We start from the raw sequence: 19,669 nt of genomic DNA, 5'->3' as shown, positions 1-19,669 counted from the left end.
CCAAAGGGTGACGCAAGTCAATCACTCATGTCGGGGCTCCCGGGTTCTATTTCCAAACATGTTTCTGGCCTGCGGATACTGTTGTTAGAGACTGTGAACCACTCGATGCAAAGACCTGATGTCATTTCCAGCTCGTTTCATCACCTAAAGCTGGTACAGAAGTTCTGCCTGATGCCACGCAGGTACCATTTCTGTGGCCTTGGCTCAGCCACGGTCACCACAGTGATGCTTGTACTTTCCACACGCCAGCCACTGGGCGCAACTCTTCACTGCATTGTCTCGTTTCACACTGAGCACAGTCCTGGGGGGACTGTGGATCTGTTTGACCAGTGAGGAAAGTGCAGCTCCCAAAGGATACATCCTTTGTCCAAAAGACACCACTGCTGGACCCAAGCACCAGAAATCAAGGCCAGTGTGATCAGATTCCACAGGCGTGGAAGGGCATTTGCTCTGCCCTCACTTACTCCCACCGATCTTCTTGGCTATTCATCACGGTTGGCTGAAATGAACTGGCATAAAGTTGACACCAGCATTCTGGGGGAGTCTCTCCCTGTACCAGATCTGTTACCCGTGCAGCATCTTATTTCCTCCTGGAAGAAAGAAAAAGCCTTGCGAGGCAGGGATTATCACCCCCAGCTTAAAGAAGAGGATTTGGAGGCTCAGCTTGTGGGCTGACTTGCCCAGGTCCACAGTCAGAGCAGGATCCAGAGCGCGTGCGAGCTCGGGGGCCACGCCCTCCTTGCCACATCCACCACTCCAGTTGTGTGAGGACACCCGGTCCTCCTGGGAGAGATGAGGGAGCCTTTCCCAGACTGAATGGGCACGGCTGACAGGTGTGCTCACTGTCAGCGTGTGGAGAAGCGAGAGGAAAAGCCCAATACCAAAAAGATGTGGGGGCAGGGGACTGCTGTGCAGGGGCGACAGGCAGAAACACAAGAAGGCAAGTCCCGTGGCGCAGGAACAGGGAATCTGGGGACAGACAAGCTGCTCCTATCACAGACCATTCCTTCCATCAGAACCAGGATGTCTAGCCCTCTGACTCTGGATCTTTCCAAACTTCAGGACGCAGTTTAAGCACCACACTGCCTGCAGAGCCTTCCTCCAGCCCACAGTGACCCCAGTCGCCATTAGCAATTTTTGTCTGTGCCTCTTAATCTGTTTTTCAATTAAGTACATACTGCAGTCTTGAGTGTCCTGAGATAGAAAGTCCCCATCAGATAGGAGGTTCCCGCTCAGACAGGAAGTTATTCAGAGGGAGGGTACAGTCCCATTTGTTCCTTTTCTTATATCTCACAGGGCCTAGAAGACTAGAATAAACAAACACAGGCTCAAATACACGTGCTATTGAACCATTCCCATTCTACAGATAAAAACAGAGGAACTCCTATAAATTGGGTCAGTGGCTCCAAGGTTATCGGATGTCCCTCTAACACTGAATCTCCTAATTGCTACTATACCCCCAATCAAAGCCAAGCAAATGGACTGAGGAGAGTCAAGAGTGGGAGAAGGAGGTAGGGGAGCGGAGCGGGGAGGAAGGGTAGAAAGACAAGGGTGGAGAGGGGAGGAGATGAGGAGGGAGGAGCAGGAGGGGAGGAGATGAGTGGGAGGAGGGGGAGAGGATGACTGGGAGGAGGGAGAGGGGATGAGTGGGAAGGGGGGAGGAGATGAGAGGAGGGGGAGGAGATGAGTGAGAGGAGGGGGAGGAGATGAGAGGGAGGAAGGGAGGAGATCAGTGAGAGGAGGGGAGGAGATGAGTGAGAGGAGGAGGAGAGGTGAGGAGGAGGAGAGGAGTGAGAGGAGGAGCGGGAGGAGGGGGAGGAGATGAGTGAGAGGAGGGGAGGAGATGAGTGGGAGGAGGGGGAGGAGATGAGTGAGAGGAAGGGAGGAGATGACTGGGAGGAGGGGGAGGAGATGAGTGAGAGGAGGGGAGATGACTGGGAGGAGGAGAAGATGACTGGGAGGAGTGGGAGGAGATGAGTTGGGGGGGAGGAGATGAGTGAGAGGAGGGGGAGGAGATGACTGGGAGGAGGGGGAGGAGATGACTGGGAGGAGGGGGAGGAGATGAGTGAGAGGAGGAGAGGAGATGAGTTGGAGGAGGGGGAGGGGATGAGTGAGAGGAGGGGAGGAGATAGTGGGAGGAAGGGATATGAGTGGGAAGAGGAGAGGAGATGAGTGAGAGGAGGGGGAGATGAGTGAGAGGAGGGGGAGGAGATGAGAGGGAGGAAGGGAGATCAGTGAGAGGAGGGGGAGGAGATGAGTGGGAGGAGGGGAGGAGATGAGTGACAGGAGGGGAGGAGATGAGTGGGAGGAAGGGAGATGAGTGGGAAGAGGAGAGGAGATGAGTGAGAGGAGGGGGAGGAGATGAATGAGAGGAGGGGGAGGAGATGAGAGGGAGGAAGGGAGGAGATGAGTGGGAGGAGGGGAGGAGATTAGTGAGAGGAGGGGGAGGAGATGAGTGAGAGGAGGGGAGGAGATGAGTGGGAGGAAGGGAGATGAGTGGGAAGAGGAGAGGAGATGAGTGAGAGGAGGGGAGGAGATGACTGGGAGGAGGGTGAGATGAGTGGGAGGAGGGGGAGAAGATGAGTGGGAGGAAGGGGAGGGTATGAGTGGGAGGAAGGGGAGAGGAAGGTTTTGATCTGGAATGGGACACAGCTTTAAACTGAAATGGGTGTAAAGTCAGACTGGAGACAGAAATAGCACTCTTTTCTCAAGCATGAATTCTATTTTTCCCAATCTAAAATGAGATTTTTTTTTTTTTTTTGCCATTCAAAACTCCCCTTCTGTGCATGCTTCACCAAGATCTAACTATAACTAACTTCATCGACTGTGAAAAGCTAACCTGCCGTAGAATGAACTACATCTGGGACTCTGTAAGTTAATCTCGACAGAAATCTGGTGACAAGGTCAAATCTTGAAGCAAAACAAGACAGACAGCTGGGAACTTGCAGCCCTGCCATGCCTCACGTGGCACAGTACAGGCAGACCCTGAGAGGTGCTCCAAGCGGGGTGCAGGCAGGAATACTTTACTTCTAGCTAACATTTAACATCCTGGGGACCCCTGGACCCCCAGCACATAGCCTGACACTGGAGATGCTCCACAAACATGTCACCTGTTACTGTCTCTGAGTTTATAAACACAGCCAACAACTGTCAGATTTCACCACTTTCATTAACATCAGGATTTGCAACTAATCTCAATATTGGCCACATCTCAGACTTTCTCTACATGGTTTTCATATTTATTCTTTTTGGCAGTATTATTAGTAATGAGCCTCAGAGATGATACAGGCATTTATATGGGACTGCGACCGTACTTGAGCCTTCACACCTGGACCATTTTGACCAAACTGGGTCTGTAACATATGCTGTATGTCTTGCTCTCGTGTTGTCTCTCACATATACGTTCTGAATTACGCATTCGTAGGTTTCCTTGCTTTGTGTGTCTTCACCTGCATAAAAATACTGAGCCATGAGGAACAGAATCACTGGTCTGCTCTTCACCATAGTTCCCTGTGTCTAGTATATAGCCTGGCACTAATACAATGTGTGGTATATGGCAGGTACTTAACAAACATATATTGAATGAATGACCGAATGAATGGGGCTGGGTTACATGTCTCTTAGCTCCTTTCAACAAGAAGAGCTTCAGGCTCCGTACCACCAGAGGGTCTTTGGCTGCCTGACCCCAGCAGGCAGCCCTTTGTGAATCGGCTGGCTATGCCCACACAGCAATGGGACCCCAGATCCAACATTCAGGGTGGCTGCAGGTCCTCTGTTTGCACAGCTGGAACCAAGGGAGACTTTGATCATGGTGATCTCAGGCTGCAGGCCTGGACAACAGGCCCACCCTGGAGCTTATTTGACACCTGCCTCAGTCAGGACCCAGCTGGGGAAGGGCATCTCCAATTCTGGCAGGACTGCCTGCACCCCTGGGAGTCAGCACCAGCATGCGCACCACACACAGAGAACAGCAGGAGAGGCTGGTGCCAGGCGGGAGGGCATATCCACTCCCCCGCAACCGGGGCCAAGTGTGACCCCAAGTTCGGGGAGACGCCCTTTGAGAAAGCAGGCTGTGTATAATAATGATGGGACTACACCTCAATTCTGAATGATCTGTCCTTTAATGTACTTACAGCAGGTGCAGGGCAAAGTGAAGGCCGGAGACACAGGCAGAAGCACTCCGCTCCTACCACACGCTGGACTCTGGGCCCAACTCCAGTCCTCCAGGCTGCCTTCCTACGAAAGGAGCGCTATCCCAGAACCCATCTGCTCCTCCCCACCACGGTCCTGGTGCTCCATCAGCCTCAGCCACAAGCGCCCCCTAAGCAGTCCTGTCCCACCTCCATCAGCCTCAGCCACATGCACCCCCTAAGCAGTCCTGGCCCACCTCCATCAACCTCAGACACAAGCGCCCCCTAACCAGTCCTATTCCACCTCCATCAGCCTCAGCCACAAGCGCCCCCTAACCAGTCCTGGCCCCACCTCCAAGCCTCCAAACTACTGCTTCCTTCCCGGGCTGCCCTTCCCTCAGGCCTGAGTGTGGCCGCTTCTTCTTACTATTTAGATCTAGGCTCAAATGTTGCAAGAGAAGCCTTCCCTGATCACCTACTGATCTGGGCCGCAGATGATTCCGACTTTGACGTTGTTTGTTTCTTGCTGGCTTGTGAGCTTCAAGAACTGAGATCAGCCGCCCTTTCACTTGCTCTTTTAGCTCAAACCCCAGCACAAAACGGCGTGTGGAAGGCACTCGATAAATGCATGAACAGATGAGAGACTGGGAAACAGTCTCTGTGAACAAATGAGACGCTGGGAAAGGCAGAAGGCAGGAGGGGATGGCAGAGGACGAGATGGGTGGATGGCATCACCGACTCAATGGACATGAGTTTGAGCAAACTCAGGAAGAGACAGAGAAGCCTGGCATGCTGCAGTCGATGGAGTTGCAAAGAGTCGGACACGACTGAGCGACTGAACAAGGAGAACAGAGAGGCTGAGTGAGTGAATGCTCATGCTCAGTTAAAACACAAAGGACCAGCCCAGCTTCCCAAGGTCCCTGCAGTGTCAGGCCAGTCCAGTAATGAGACCAATCCAGGATCTGCGGGTGGTGAGGTGGGAGCTCTTGAGAAGAGTCTCCCTATGTCAGGAGGGGCTCCGGTGTACGCCTAGTTAAGCTTCTCTTTTTATTGAACATTGACTACCCGGCATGCAGACATGGAGGTCTTTGTGTAATTCACAGCCTCCCTGAGTGTGGTCACCATGGTGATTTCCACGCCAGGGATAAGGAGACACACTTGGGGATGTTAAGCAACTGGCTTGCGGTCTCTTGGACATCAAGTCAGAGACCCCACTCAGCCTGGCCCTGGAGGCCCGCTGCTCAGACACCTCACTCTCCCACTTCCCCACAGACCCCTACGTCAGTCCCCAAGGCTAGCGAGGGGATGAGGCAGGAACAAGAGCTTTCTGAAAGAAGCCGTTCCTACAAACATCCACCAAGACCTGGCTCTGTGTGAGTCCCAGGGCCAAGGGCAGAGGACACAGAGCCACGGGGCTGCCCCACCCTCCTGCAGCTGCGGGACACTCATGTCACAGGGAGTCACCTGTCACGTGGTCTTCTGGAAAGCTTTTCCTTAATTAAGGGTAATCAAAATTCCTCTGGTTTTTGTGGATTTCTTAAAATTCCTCTAGTGGGTTAGGGAGGGGTAGTGGGGAGGGTATGTGGAGTGAGTACTAATGTCTAAATTCAGCGGAGACCTTTGAGGTGGTAGGGGGATGGGAGGGGGAGTTTGGCCAGACAGCAAGCTGACTGGGTAGGCTGGCCTCCCAGGGCTTGCCCCAGTTTGGAGCCATTTCCGCCCCCAAAGTCCTACTTCTCCCTTCTGCAGCCCCAAGCTCTGTACCTTGGCAGAGGGCCAGAGGGCACCCGCCTGGGGAAAAGTGCCCAGCTCAGCATTTGGTAGCAAGCCTTGGAGTACAGGCACCAGCACCTCTGTCGAGACCCTGGAATTTTTTTATTTGAAGCCCACAATTCACTTGCTCTCTCTCTCACTCCCTCTCATTCATTCATTCATTCCTGGCACGCCGCGCACGCTCCCCTCCTCCCACACCCCAGCCCATTGTCATTCTGGTGGCATCTCAGCCTGCTGCAGGCGCGGGGAGGCTCCCTCTTCCAGATTTCTCTGTTGAATCCCTGGCAAGGACAAAGCCGGGAGGAGCGAGATTCGGTAACTAGCTTTTTAGTTTCATGGCCGGAGGTTGTCAGGACAGTGCAGAGAAAACTGCCAACGATCCCGAGCGCAGCCCATGAATCTGGGGCAGAGCAGGCGAGAACAAGGGAGCGCTTCAGCCGGGGTGGGGGTGCCGACAGCCACTTGGATGAGAAAGTTCTCTTCTTCCAAATTTCTTTGATTCAGATTCCGTGCTAATTAAAAAAAAAAAATCGATTCAGCAGTTTTCAGCCTCCCTAAATAAAGTGTTTAGAGGGCTAAGAAAAAAACAGAAACAGTGCTCCGGAGATCCTTCTCTATCGGGGGATAAGGACCATCGGTCACAGGTTGCTAGGAAGTGGGGGTTGTTAATTTGAGGAAGAGTTGTCATATTCCCGAGTTCTCTTTGCATCCTTGGATGATAGCACACGTGTACCCCAGATGAAGGCACGCTGTCAAAATGAAAAGATCTACATCCCAACCCCAAGCTCAGCCACAGAGCTGCTGAGTGGCGGGGGGCTGGAGGCTCTCTCTCTCTCTGTGGACTCTCAAAATGGAGAGGATTGGATAGAACAACGCCTAATATCCTTTCCCACCTCTGTGCCTCTCTGCCTTCACCAAGCCCACCGGGAATCGTTTCATCCCCTCCAGTCTGAGGTCTCCGGTCTCCTGAGCAGAATCTCAGATGGGTCTGAATTGTAAGGACTGGTCTGTGACCTCCCAAGAGGTGAGTGACAGAACAGTGGCATCAGGAAGAATGGGTTTCATTTAACCTGTTGTGCCATCCACGATTCCCCAGCTGGATATATTTGGGCAAGTTAACACAGAAGAATAACGTGGTGAACTTGCACTGGGGTTTTGTTTTATGGTTCCCAGAACTTCCTCAAATATATTCTCTTTCAAATACATGCCTCACAACTTCCCTATAACTGAGGTCCTGTCATTGGCCCTTTTACAGATAAGAAAAGTGAGGTTCACGTGCCCAAAAGGCTGACCAAGTCTAACCAGAGCTCCTACCCAGCACTTTGGTTTGCTCTGGCCTAAGACAGACAAAAGTTGCGCCCAGAGAAGCAATTTGTGCAAGGGAGAAAAGTCAGGCTCATTTTGCCAGATCCTTCCTTCCAGCTCCTGGCTCCTGTGCCACCCCACGCTGCCCTCTATTTGGTTGTATCCATCCAAGGCTCTTAGTTGCACGCAACATAAATGAAGTATGGGTGATTTAAACTGAAAGCAAATTTATTAAAAGGATGCTGAGCAGCTCACAGATGAGACAGGAAGGGTGGAGAGCGAGGCTGAGAAGGTAGGCAGGAATAAAGGGAGGTCACACAGCCAGAATCACAGCTCAAACTCTTGCAACGAAACCAGCCCAGCAACGGCACCACTGCAGCTGCTGCAGACACACGGCCCGTGGCGCCACCGCCGGCGCTGCCTCTGCTGACCCTGGCCATGTGCCTGCACCCGGGCTGCGAGGGGAGCTGGGACAGCGTGCACTGGGCACCTCCACCTTCTGCTGCCCAACAAATCTCAGAGGGTGGAGGTTACCCCCACAATAGGAAGGGTACTGAAATGCCAAGTAACCAAGCAGATGGTACATATGCAGGTAAAGTCAGGTCAGGCCAGGTAACAACAACAAAAAAATCCTATATCTGAATGACTTTAAAACACCAAAGACTTATTTCTTGATCACTCTACAGCTCCATCAAGGGTCAGCTGAGGGCTCTGCTCTAGGTCACCCAGAGCCCAGGCTAACGGAGCATCCATCATCACTGCCAGAGAGAGCGATCTGGAGCAGTTATTACAGAGTTTAGTCCAAAAGTGACATCACTCTACTCCTGGCTCATTGGCTGGAACTAGTCACATGGCCCTGCCTGGGACCAGCATGTACAATACTGCCTTGGGCCTAGAAGGCAGACAGCTGAGAATACCTGGTGATGTCCACAGCCCACTAAATGGAACCTGCCAACCAGAGCCTTCCTCGGGAGGGAAGAGAAGAAAATGGCACTGGAATGAAGGCAGGAGACCTGGCTTTCATTTTAGGTTGACCCACTGGGACCTGTACATTTCTCTAGCACCCCTAAAAATGGAGGAAAACCCCACTTTGAAGTGTGATCCCAGGAAGCAGTCCACTCAAATATTAGCAGCAAGTGGCAGCAGCAAATGCTCAGCGCGCAGCCCACCAATGAAGTCCTGGACAGGCTAGGAGAAGCCAGCGCCAGGAGCTGACCCAGGCTCCTGGAGCTCAGGCAGGAAGCAACGCTGTCCTCCCCCACAGGCTCTTCAGCGGCTGCACTGTCTCCCCAGAAAGGCACTTCTCGGTAGCCCCAGGATCCCTCTGGAAATAAACCCTCTGTGAGCAACAAGAGCTGAGATTTCTGGTGTGTTCACAGGCCTCTTGGGCCCCACTCTGTTTCAGCTGCAGAGAGGTGCCTGCCAGACTGAGCCCCAGGAAAGCAGGGAGTGGGGCACTGTGAGCGGCATCTGCTGACTCCTGAGTGGCCTTGTGCCCCAGCCCTTCCTAAAGCTGCAGAGCTGACACTTCCAAAGGAGTGAGAGCAACTATTGGGACCATTGTGCCCCACAACCCACAGACTAAACATTTAAGCTTCTTCCAAGATCCAGTCCAGGAAAAAGCGCAGGTGGAACTTCTGAGACAAGTGGGTTTCCTTGATACAGCACAAACCACTATTTCCTCCCGATACCCACTTGCCACTTCTTCCTCAAGAATACGTACACCAATTTTTAACCAGGGGTTGTACCAGAGGTCCAGCTACACTTCCCAACCTGCTCCGCAGCGCTTAAGCAGCCCTCCTGGGTCAGAGCTTTCACAATGGCAGAGGAGCCTGGGAGGCTAAAGGTCAGGGAGCTGCCCTGTCAGTCTTCCTCCAGACTTTTCCATCAGACACACGAACTTCTGTTATTTTCTGGTTTATAATTACTATTGATAAAAGCAAAATTCAACTGCGAAAATCTATTGTAGAGGCAGAAAAGTAACTGTTAACCACTCTTGTCTTCGAAGGAGCATTGGGCTTGTTAAAAGTGTGACCTCATGTTCCGATGGCCTCTTTCATGGGCCTGGAACTGGGTTTGGAAGAGAGGGCTTGAGAGGCATCATCTGTGGGGCAGCCTGTCAGGCAGGAGTACTCGGCATTTCATAGGCAAACCACGAGGCAGGGAGTGAAGATGAGACGGAGTGGGTAAGGGCAGAGAGGAGGTGACGCGCTGGGACAGAGGCTGATGCGCCCATGGGGAGAAACAGCTGACCATGAATCCCTCGGGACATATAAAGTCGTCTAAGAACAAGCAGGTTGATAGTACAATTTGCAGTTTGTTTTTAATGTTGCTGAAATGTCAGTCTCCCCTCTGATACTCTCAGAACTTCAATCCATGTCAAGGAATCAAGGGGCTGCATTTCACAAGAAAATCCATAAACTAAAAGGAACACAGTAGAGGCTGGAGTTCTGATGCAGCAGTGATCATGGAGAAGTTGCAGAAATTGTGTCGCGGGGTCAGGCTTGGCCTTCTGCAGGGCCTAGGATAGTGGTGGTGGGCGGAGGGCGGGGTGGGCAGTGACAAGGAAGGAGTGAGCAGTCTGAGCCAGATCTCAAGGGGCAGGGACGCCCTAGCCAGCATCCACCACATGAGATACTTCTTGCCGCTTCCTCATCCGTCTCCCCGCCCCCAGTTCCACCAGGTCCAATCACACCCCATGTTGTCCCAGAGTAATCTTTGTCAATTTTGGATCTGGTACTCCTGTTCTATTTAAAGCCCACTGTTTCCACTCCAAGGTCAAATTTAATTCCTGAAATGGTAGCATTTGAGCTCCCAGCTTATTTCATCCACCTGATCGCCTGCTGGTCCCCACTCCACCCCAAATACGTGTTCTGCAACCCCACGGGACTGGCATCCCTCTACAGAATATATCCAATGCTCTTCAAGATCCTGGGCCTCTGCTCAAGCTGGAACCCTCTGCCTGGGTGGGGCTCTGATCCTCTCTCCTCTCTATGTACTCATCCAGGAAAGGTCCTTCAGCTGCAACAGACATGAACTCTGGCTGCTTTAATCAGTAAAGTTATGCAGCAAAGAACACGGGGTGGGGCTTCTCTGATGGCTCAGTGGTGAAGACTACGCCTGCCGATGCAGGAGACAAGGGGTTTCAATTCCTGATGCGGGAAGATCCCACACGCCGCAGGGCGACGGAGCCTGTGTGCCACAACTACGGAGCCTGTGCTCTAGAGCCCAGGGTCCGCGAGCACTGAAGCCCGGGTGCCTTGGAGCCTGTGCTCAGCATCAAGAGAAGCCAGGCAGTGAGAAGCTCACACACCACAGTAGAGAGCAGCCCCTGCTGGCCACAGCTAGAGAAAGTCCTGCACAACGAAGACTCAGCACAGCAACCCCCACCCCCCAAAATAGGAATACGAGTGGCTCCTGGAATCCCTGGGCGGGCCAGAGATCCAAGCCTGGAGACGACGTGGACAGGAGTCACCCCTAAAATCACAGCACTGGACATTCCACGGAGACGCCACCGCCCCAGTGCTGGCTCAGAACAGCATCAGGTGCCTCTGACACGGACTGCACAGATACTGGACACCCCTGTGGGACCCCCCACCACGGCCCTCTGAAGGCAGGACACCACCTCCCGGCATGGAACATGCTTTCTTCACCTGCCACCTGCTGCACCAAGTGCCACAGCGGCCTCTAATGGCTGGAGTGGAAACCATATGCTTAGGAAGCGGGGAAATCAAGTCTCTGGGCTGCCAGATAGAAGAGGTCTCCCCATCCTACAGAGACCCACAGGCAGGGATGGCCCAAATGAACGAACATGTTCAAAGGCACTTCCATAAAGAAGGGCAACACCCACCACATTCATGAGGACCCTGCTTGAACGCTACCTTCTGTGGGACGTCCCCACGGCTGCCTTGAGCAGTTACCTGCACCCCTCTGTACCCTTTGTAACCACTTCCATTCTCAGGAACCACTATTGATGACCTCCCTCAAGGTATGAACGTGCTTCTCTTTACAGACAAGAGATGCAAGAGCCAGAGGGGAGATGTCAAGGATATTTTCAAGGGCACCGTCAACCAAAGGTAATCACTTAGGTATAAGTGGCCAGCTGGGAACAAGGGTAAGAGTTGGGAGTAGAGGTTGAGGTGGGGATGACAAAGAGAAGCTAAAAAACCAACATGCCAAAAGATAATCACCCTTTTGGGCTTGTTGATGGGGGTCGGAATTTTCTACCCAAACAGGCAAACGTTCCTGATCCAAACCCATTGTCGGAATCTCTTAGGAAACTTGTTATAAATGCAAATTGCCATGACCCACCTCTTGGGAACGATTCTGTGGACTTGAGGGATGGCTGGGCATCTGTATTTGTAATGAGGTCCTCAGGGAATTTTGATGAACACCACAGTTGAAGAAAGACTAACCAAAGACATCTACAAAGGTATACGTAGTGAGCTAGGTGGATTTATAGTCATTCCTAGACATGATCTGAAGGGATGGGGCCCAGGAGAAGGAAGCTGATTCATTCACGCTTTTAGCCAATCATTTGTTAGTTTCAATGTTCAGTCATTTCACAATGATGGATTTAGTGGAGCAATGTGGTCAGATTTGTATCAGTCAGGATGGGCTAGATTATGCTGCAGTAAAAAAACAACTCCACAATCTCAGTGGCTCAAAACAACCAAGGTTTATTTTTCAATCTTGCTGGTCCATTAGGGGCCAACTGGAGCCCCTACTCCATGACCTCTCATTTGGGCCCAGGATGATAGATTAGCCACTGTCTCAAATTGTGCTAGTTATCATGGCAGGTGAAAGGAGAATTCTTGGAGGGTCTCATGTTAGTACTTAAATGTCGCAGCCTAGAAGGGACACGAATCCCTTCTGCTTACAGCTCACTGGCCAGAACCAGTTACGTGCCCCACAAGTAACCCTCGGGGTGTTGGTTCAGGACTGCTGCACCTCCATACGGACAGCAGGATGGGGCAGAGGCCCATCAGCAAGACAAAGCCTTCCCAGACACCCTCAGCTTCTGTCTCCTCGGCCAGAACGGACACCTACGGTCACCCTTGGCAACCCAAGGAATCTAGGGCAGACACTTTAACAGGGCACACGGAAGCCCCAGATAAAACGGGGTTCTGATGATAAGAAAGGGGATAGATACTGGGTAGGCAACTAGAAGCATATGACTCGACAGGGGAGTCACTGGAGGATGACAGATAGCACTGTCTCTGTGAAAACAGCAAACAGACAGAACGGATCCAGATGCCAACAGCAACGGCGTGGGCGGCCCCGCCATGAATCTGGCTTCCCTGAGTCCATCAGTTTAGGGACTGGCTAAGCGGTTCCCTATGTAATCCAAAGACTGAAACTAGCAAGTAATAAGTATAATTCTAAATACATATTGGGACTTCCCCGGAGACTCCACCCTCCTAACCACGGGGCCAAGGTTCAACTCCGGACCAGGGAACTAGATTCAACATGTTGAGACTAAAAGATCCCGTATGCTACAGTGACGACGTGGAGTGGCCAAATAAAAATAAATACTTAAAAAATAGTAATAATAAAATAAACACATATTAATCAAGATTTCTGCCCAATAACAGACTACAACTGAGTACACTAAGAAGTTGTATCAAGACCATATTATTAGCTATTAGCTATTGAGTGCCAACTATGTGTCAGGTTCTGCATACAAACTATCTGTTTCACAACAACAAATGGCAAGTATTATTACGCTCATTTTACAGATGAGCAAACTGAGGCTCAGACTGGTTCATGGATTCTTCAGGGTCACACACGTGATAAGAGAGGTTCCCAATCCAAACTCAATGCAGATTTCAAACTTCCCATTCTTTTCTTACATTATATCAGATTGCCTCTTTCACTAAGCATCCTTTGGTAATAATAATTTGAAAAGACAATGTGCTAAAAACATTTGAGCCGGACATGTTATCTAAGATGCATATTTGGAGGGAGAGACAGTGATAGTACTGATTGGTGCTGAGGACACCTGCTTATTAAAGCCTGAGTGTGTGTTTGGCTCCAGTCACTCATTAGAGATGCTGGAAAACATCACAAAGAAATAAACAAAAAGCAGCTGAGATCCTTTGGTGCAGATGTAGCCAATATACTACAGACAGGAAATTTCGAGAAACGCTGTATACTATCAATTAAAAAATGAACATCTGTATGGCCTAAGACTTCGTAAGGCTCTTTGGATGAAGATATGGAAGCAAGGAGAAAAAGGGCCACGCCATGAACATGAATGAGGACCAACAACCTGTCTAACCCAAGTGGGCGTTGTGTCTAAATGCAGCCCCGGACTCTGGAATGCTCCTGCAAGACTGGAAGGATACCGAGGCAACCCACAGATTTTCCTTTAACCTTGGGGCCTGCTCTCAGCTCCAGGCTCCTAGTCCAGTTCAGTCATTCATTATGGACAGCTCACTGGATTGCACCTGACCCCTCTGTAAACACAGCCAATATACTGATGATATTCTGCCATTTGGTGGAGGGCAGTATCAAAAATCTTGAATAGCCTGTTCCTATACTTAGAAGAGTTTTGCCAAAAGAACACACTGGTCATAGCAAACACCCTCTTCCAACAACACAATAGAAGACTCTACACATGGACATCACCAGATGGTCAATAACAAAATCAGACTGATTATATTCTTTGCAACCAAAGATGGAGAAGTTCTATACAGTCAGCAAAAACAAGACCCGGAGCTGACTGTGGCTCAGATCATGAACTCCTTATTGCAAAATTCAGACTTAAATTAAAGAAAGTGGGGAAACCACTAGACCATTCATGTATGACCTAAATCAAATTCCTTACGATTATATAGTGGAAGTGACAAATAGATTCAAGGGATTAGATCTGATAGACAGACTGCCTGAAGACCTATGGATGGAAGTTAATGACATTGTACAGGAGGCAGTGATCAAAACCATTCCCAAGAAAAAGAAACATTAAAAAGGCAAGATGGTTGTCTGAGGAGGCCTTACAAATAGCTGAGAAAAGAACAGAAGCTAAAGGCAAAGGAGAAAAATAAAGATACCCAACTGAATGCAGAGTTCTAAAGAATAGCAAGGAGAGATAAGAAAGCTTTCCTCAGCGATCAATGCAAAGAAATAGATGAAAACAATAAAATGGGAAAGACTAGAGATCTCCCCAAGACAATTAGAGATAGCAAGGGAATATTTCAGCCAAACATGGGCACAATAAAGGGCAGAAATGGTATGGACCTAACACAAGCAGAAAATATTAAGAAGAGGTGGCAAGAATACACAGAAGAACTGTACAAAAAAGATCTTCACGACCCAGATAATCACGATAGTGTGATCACTCACCTAGAGCCAGACATCCTGGAGTCCAAAGTCAAGTGGGCCTTAGGAAGCATCACTACGAACAAAGCTAGTAGAGGTGATGAAATTCCAGTTGAGCTATTTCAAATCCTAAAAGATGATGCTGTGAAAGTGCTGCACTCAATATGCCAGCAAATTTGGAAAACTCAGCAGTGGCCACAGGACTGGAAAAGGTCAGTTTTCATTCCAATCCCAAAGAAGGGCAATGCCAAAGAATGTTCAAACTACCGCACAATTGCACTCATCTCACATGCTAGCAAGGTAATGCTCAAAATTCTCCAAACCAGGCTGCAATGGTACATGAACCATGAACTTCCAGATGTTCAAGCTGGATTAAGAAAAGGCAGAGGAACCAGAGATCAAATTGCCAACATCTGCTGGATCATGGAAAAAGCAAGAGAGTTCCAGAAAAGCATCTAGTTCTGCTTTAGTGACTATGCCAAAGCCACTGACTGTGTGGATCAGGACAAACTGAAAAATTCTTCAAGAGATGGGAATACCAGGCCACCTTATCTGCCTCCTGAGAAATGTGTATGCAGGTCAAGAAGCAACAGTTAGAACTGAACGTGGAACAACAGACTGGTTCCAAATTGGGAAAGGAGTACATCAAGCCTGTATATTGTCACCCTGCTTATTTAACTTATATGCAGAGTACATTATGCGAAATGCCGGGCTGGATGAAGCACAAGCTGGAATCCAGATTGCCGGGAGAAATACCAATAACCTCCAATATGCAGATGACAGCACACTTATGGCAGAAAGCAAAGAGGAATTGAAGAGCCTCTTGATGGAAGTGAGAGAGGAGAGTGAAAAAGTTGGCTGAAAACTAAGATCATGGCATCCGGTCCCATCACTTCATGGCAAGTAGATGGGGAACAGTGGAAAAAGTGGCAGACTTTATTTTGGGGGGCTCCAAAATCACTGCAGATGGTGACTGCAGCCATGAAATCAAAAGACACTTATTCCTTGAAAGAAAAGTTATGACCAACCTAGACAGCATATTAAAAAGCAGAGACATTACTTTACCAACAAAAGTCTGTCTAGTCAAGCTATGGTTTTTCCAGTAGTCATTTACGGATGTGAGAGTTGGACCATAAAGAAAGTTGAGCGCTGAAGAATTGATGCCTTTGAACTGTGGTGATGAAGAAGACTCTAGAGAGTCCCTTGGCCTGCAAGGAGATCAAACCAGTCAATCCTAAAGGAAATCAGTCCTGAATATTCATTGGAAGGACTGATGCTGAAGCTGAAACTCCAACACTTTGGCCACCTGATGCAAAGAACCGACTCATCTGAAAAGATTCTGATGCTGGGAAAGACTGAAGGTGGGAGGGGACAACAGGATGAGATGGTTGGATGCCATCACCGACTCAATGGACATGAGTTTAAGCAAGCTCCGGGAGTTGGTAATGGACAGGGAAGCTTGGCGTGCTGCAGTCCATGGGGTTGCAAAGAGTCGGACACGACTGAGTGACTGAACTGAACTGATACTTAGAAGATGGTTAAGAATCTTCCTACAATGTGGGAGACCAGGGTTCAATCCCTGGGTCAGGAAGATCTCCTGGAGAAGGGAATGGCAACCCACTTCAGTATTCTTGCCTGGAGAATTCCATGGATAAAGGAGCCTGGAGGGCTACAGTCCACGGGTCGCAAAGAGCCAGACACAACTAAGCGACGAACATTACATTACATTATATACTTAGAAGAGCAAATTTCCCCTTTATTCATTATTCTCTTTCATTCATCTATATTTACCAAGAGCCTATATGTATCAGGCACTATTTAGGTGCTAAGCACACAATGATAAACGAAACAGACAAACCCTCCCTTCATACAATTGAGAAGTGAGTAGAGGAGACACTGGCTAATTAAATAACTTCCCAACCCAAATGTAAACTTGTGACTGTATTATATTATCAACATTTGCTGAGGACCAGGAATTATGCTAACTAGGATGTCAAACTGAAGCTTCACCCTCGCCAGAGCCCTGGAACTAAGGCTCTGAGACATGATGCGACTTTCCCGGTCACACCACCCCAAAGCGATGGAGCCGGGATTCCCATCCACTGTCATCTGATGCAGAAAGCCCTCATGCTTGGCTGCTTTTTCATGTCTCCCTCGGCAAATTATGGATCTCATTTCCAGTTTCTGCCCTTTCTCTTTTGGAGATCCAGGCTTAGCCTTGCAGTCGTTGACATAAAATATTCCAGTCCTTAATATGTACAATTCACTGGGCTCAGGCAATGTGCTACAGACAAATTGTAACAATGAGAGGCAACGATTATTTTTTCCTAAAGGATATCTGAAAATGAGATCACTACCTGGGCCAAAATTAAAACAATATCTGTGTAGAAATTTCTAAAGATCCTGGATTATTAATACAGCAATGGCGCTCCCTGGTGGCAATCACTGTGTATTACATGTCTTTGTCTGTTACTGCAACTCTGGATGAGTAATAAGCCAGGAGAAGGGGGCGACAGAGGATGAGATGGTTGGATGGCATCCCCGACTCAATGGACATGAGTTTGAGCAAATTCTGGGAGATAGTGAAGGACAGGGAAGTCTGGGGTGCTGCAGTCCATGAGGTCACAGAGAGTCAAACACAACTTAGCAACTGCACAAGTCTTGATTACTTTCTCCTGATCCCCTTGACCCCACCACAACCCATTTATAGTGATTCCAGACATAAGGCCACAGCTATAAGATTCAACCTGTTTCCACAGTTCAGAATTCTAGCAACTAGGATATGATACAAGGTCCTCATGAGGCTGACAAACAATTAAACCATTTGCTGTCAGGCTCCGGGATCACGTACCCATTTGGTAACGATGGATTAAGCCATCATCCCCTGCTTTTTCTGCAAGTGGTGGCTACACATGACACCCTCCTCCACCCACCCCCAACACAGACAGTCTCTCTGACTTTATTCCATGATTATAGGAAACAGACCAAAATGTATACGTCGACTTTCAGCTAGGTATTGAGCTATGGGCTGGAAACATGGTGATGAACAGCAAGCTGTGGTCCTGGCTCTAAAACTTTAGCAGTGGGAACAGGTGGCCAATTAACCTATAAATTATTCACTCTCAATTAAAATAATTGTTACAAGAAAGAGGCTCTGGGAGTCTATAAAAGTGAGACAGACCAATTAGGCCAGAAGGTCAGAAAAGTTTACCCTGAAGAAAGAGAGTAAGGTGTGCCTGTCAAAATGGAGAAGAGGCTGGTCAAAGTGATCAGAGTTTAGAGAAGAATGAACCTGGGGGCCCAGGCAGCCTGAACCCAGGCCTCTCCTGGGGCTAAAAGTGGGTAATAAGCGTGGGAACAATTAGGAGAAATAGTCATTAGGAAATCCCCAGGATGGCTGAAGTATTAAGAGATAATGTTGGTTAACTTAACCTTTGAGGAAGACTGAACTTGAGTTAAAGGATGAGTGTAAACTGTAACACCCCAATATTCATTTTAAGGGCTAAATGCTTTTAAATGGGAAATGTTGGAGAGGAGAGCATCCATAATAGAGAAATGTCTATTATTTCTCTTCTTAGGAGCCAAGGATATTGAAGAATTTATTATTTACATACCCTTCACTGCTTATGGAAGATGAGGAAATAACAATACCTACGTTATGGGTAAGAGTTCAGTTAGTAACAGGCAAAAGCTGAAAGGAAGGGAGGATAGTGGTGGCAGTTCCAATGGTGAATTGTAGCTACAAAAAAAATTGAGAAAAAAAGCCTTACCTTTGATGTCAGCTTAGGCTGCAGTCCATGGGGTCAGTAAGAGTTGGGCACGACTGAGCGACTTCACTTTCACTTTTCACTTTCATGCATTGGAGAAGGAAATGGCAACCCACTCCAGTATTCTTGCCTGGAAAATCCATGGATGGAGGAGCCTGGTGGGCTGCAGTCCATGGGGTCGCTAAGAGTCGGACAGGACTGAGTGAATTCACTTTCACTTTTTTCTTTCATGCATTGGAGAAGGAAATGGCAACCCACTCCAGTATTCTTGCCTGGAGAATCCCAGGGACAGAGGAGCCTAGTGGGCTGCCGTCTATGGGGTCGCACAGAGTTGGACACGACTGAAGCGACTTAGCAGCAGCAGCAGCAGCAGCAGCTCATAAAATGTAGTACACCTTAGATTAAACGTGGCCAAGATTTGGATTTAGGAGACCTGACTTCAGCCCCTCCTCTTCCACCTTTAGCTAGGTGATCAGGGTAACAAACTCTGTGCCTCCATTTTTGGATCTGCAAAATAGTGATAATAACTGCTCTTTAGATTGTGAGGTAGTGTATGTAAAGTACTTGGTATCATGCCTGTAATATTCCAATTACTCAACATTCATTTATTATTATTATAGGCTTCCCAGGTGGCTCAGTAGTCAAGAATCCACCTGCCAAAGCAGGGGACACAGGAAATGAGAGTTCTGTTCCCTGAGTGGCAAAGATCCCCTGGAGAAGGAAATAGCAACCCACTCCAGTACTCTTGCCTGGAAAATTCCATGGAGAGAGGAGTCTGGCAAGCCACAGTCCCTGGGTGTTGCAAAGAGTCAGACCAAGCAAGACAAAAAAAAAAAAAACTATCCGGAAAGAAATACACACACACACACACACACACACACACACACACACAAAATCAGGGAACTTTTTTACAGCAAAATTTTCTGTTATTTTTCAATTTTCTAAAATAAGTATGTATTTCTACTAAAATCAGAAGGGGAAATAAAACCCACAATGTTTGAATAAAAGAAATGTGACTAGTCCACTGCTTACCACATTTCCCAGATGATATTTGTTGCTCAAGGGCGTGGGAATATACATTAAAATCACGGATTCCGAGGCCACGACCTCGAAATACTGAATCAGAAGCTCTAAGGGACAAACCTGTTAATCTATGCATTCAATCAAGCCTAGCAGACGATTCTTATAATCAGGTACTCTGGGAATGAGCAGATTTAGAGCAAGGGGGCAGTACCGGGTGAGGGCGAGGAAGGCCAGCCCACGCTGCAGCAATAACTAGGGCCTACGCCTACAAGTCCCATTCTTTCCCGCAACTGGAGACGCGAGCCCGGAGCCTGCCGGGAGATGTAGTTTCCATCCGCCAGACCTCTGCTT

The 19,669-nt window shown here is 48.9% G+C and overlaps 1 long non-coding RNA gene across 1 annotated transcript; it reads right to left on the bottom strand.

Moving 5' to 3' along the window:
- Positions 1-4,105: 4,105 nt before the first annotated feature.
- Positions 4,106-19,587, bottom strand: LOC121816792 (uncharacterized). Its single transcript, XR_006056484.2, has 3 exons — positions 19,328-19,587; positions 18,299-18,802; positions 4,106-6,415 (listed from the first exon to the last, which is right to left on the bottom strand). It is a non-coding gene; the product is annotated as an uncharacterized LOC121816792 (long non-coding RNA).
- Positions 19,588-19,669: the final 82 nt, after the last annotated feature.

This window comes from Ovis aries, chromosome 16, assembly GCF_016772045.2.
Source record: "Ovis aries strain OAR_USU_Benz2616 breed Rambouillet chromosome 16, ARS-UI_Ramb_v3.0, whole genome shotgun sequence".
NCBI classification, from domain to species: Eukaryota; Metazoa; Chordata; class Mammalia; order Artiodactyla; family Bovidae; genus Ovis; species Ovis aries.
This window is presented reverse-complemented; position numbering and strand designations above follow the sequence as displayed.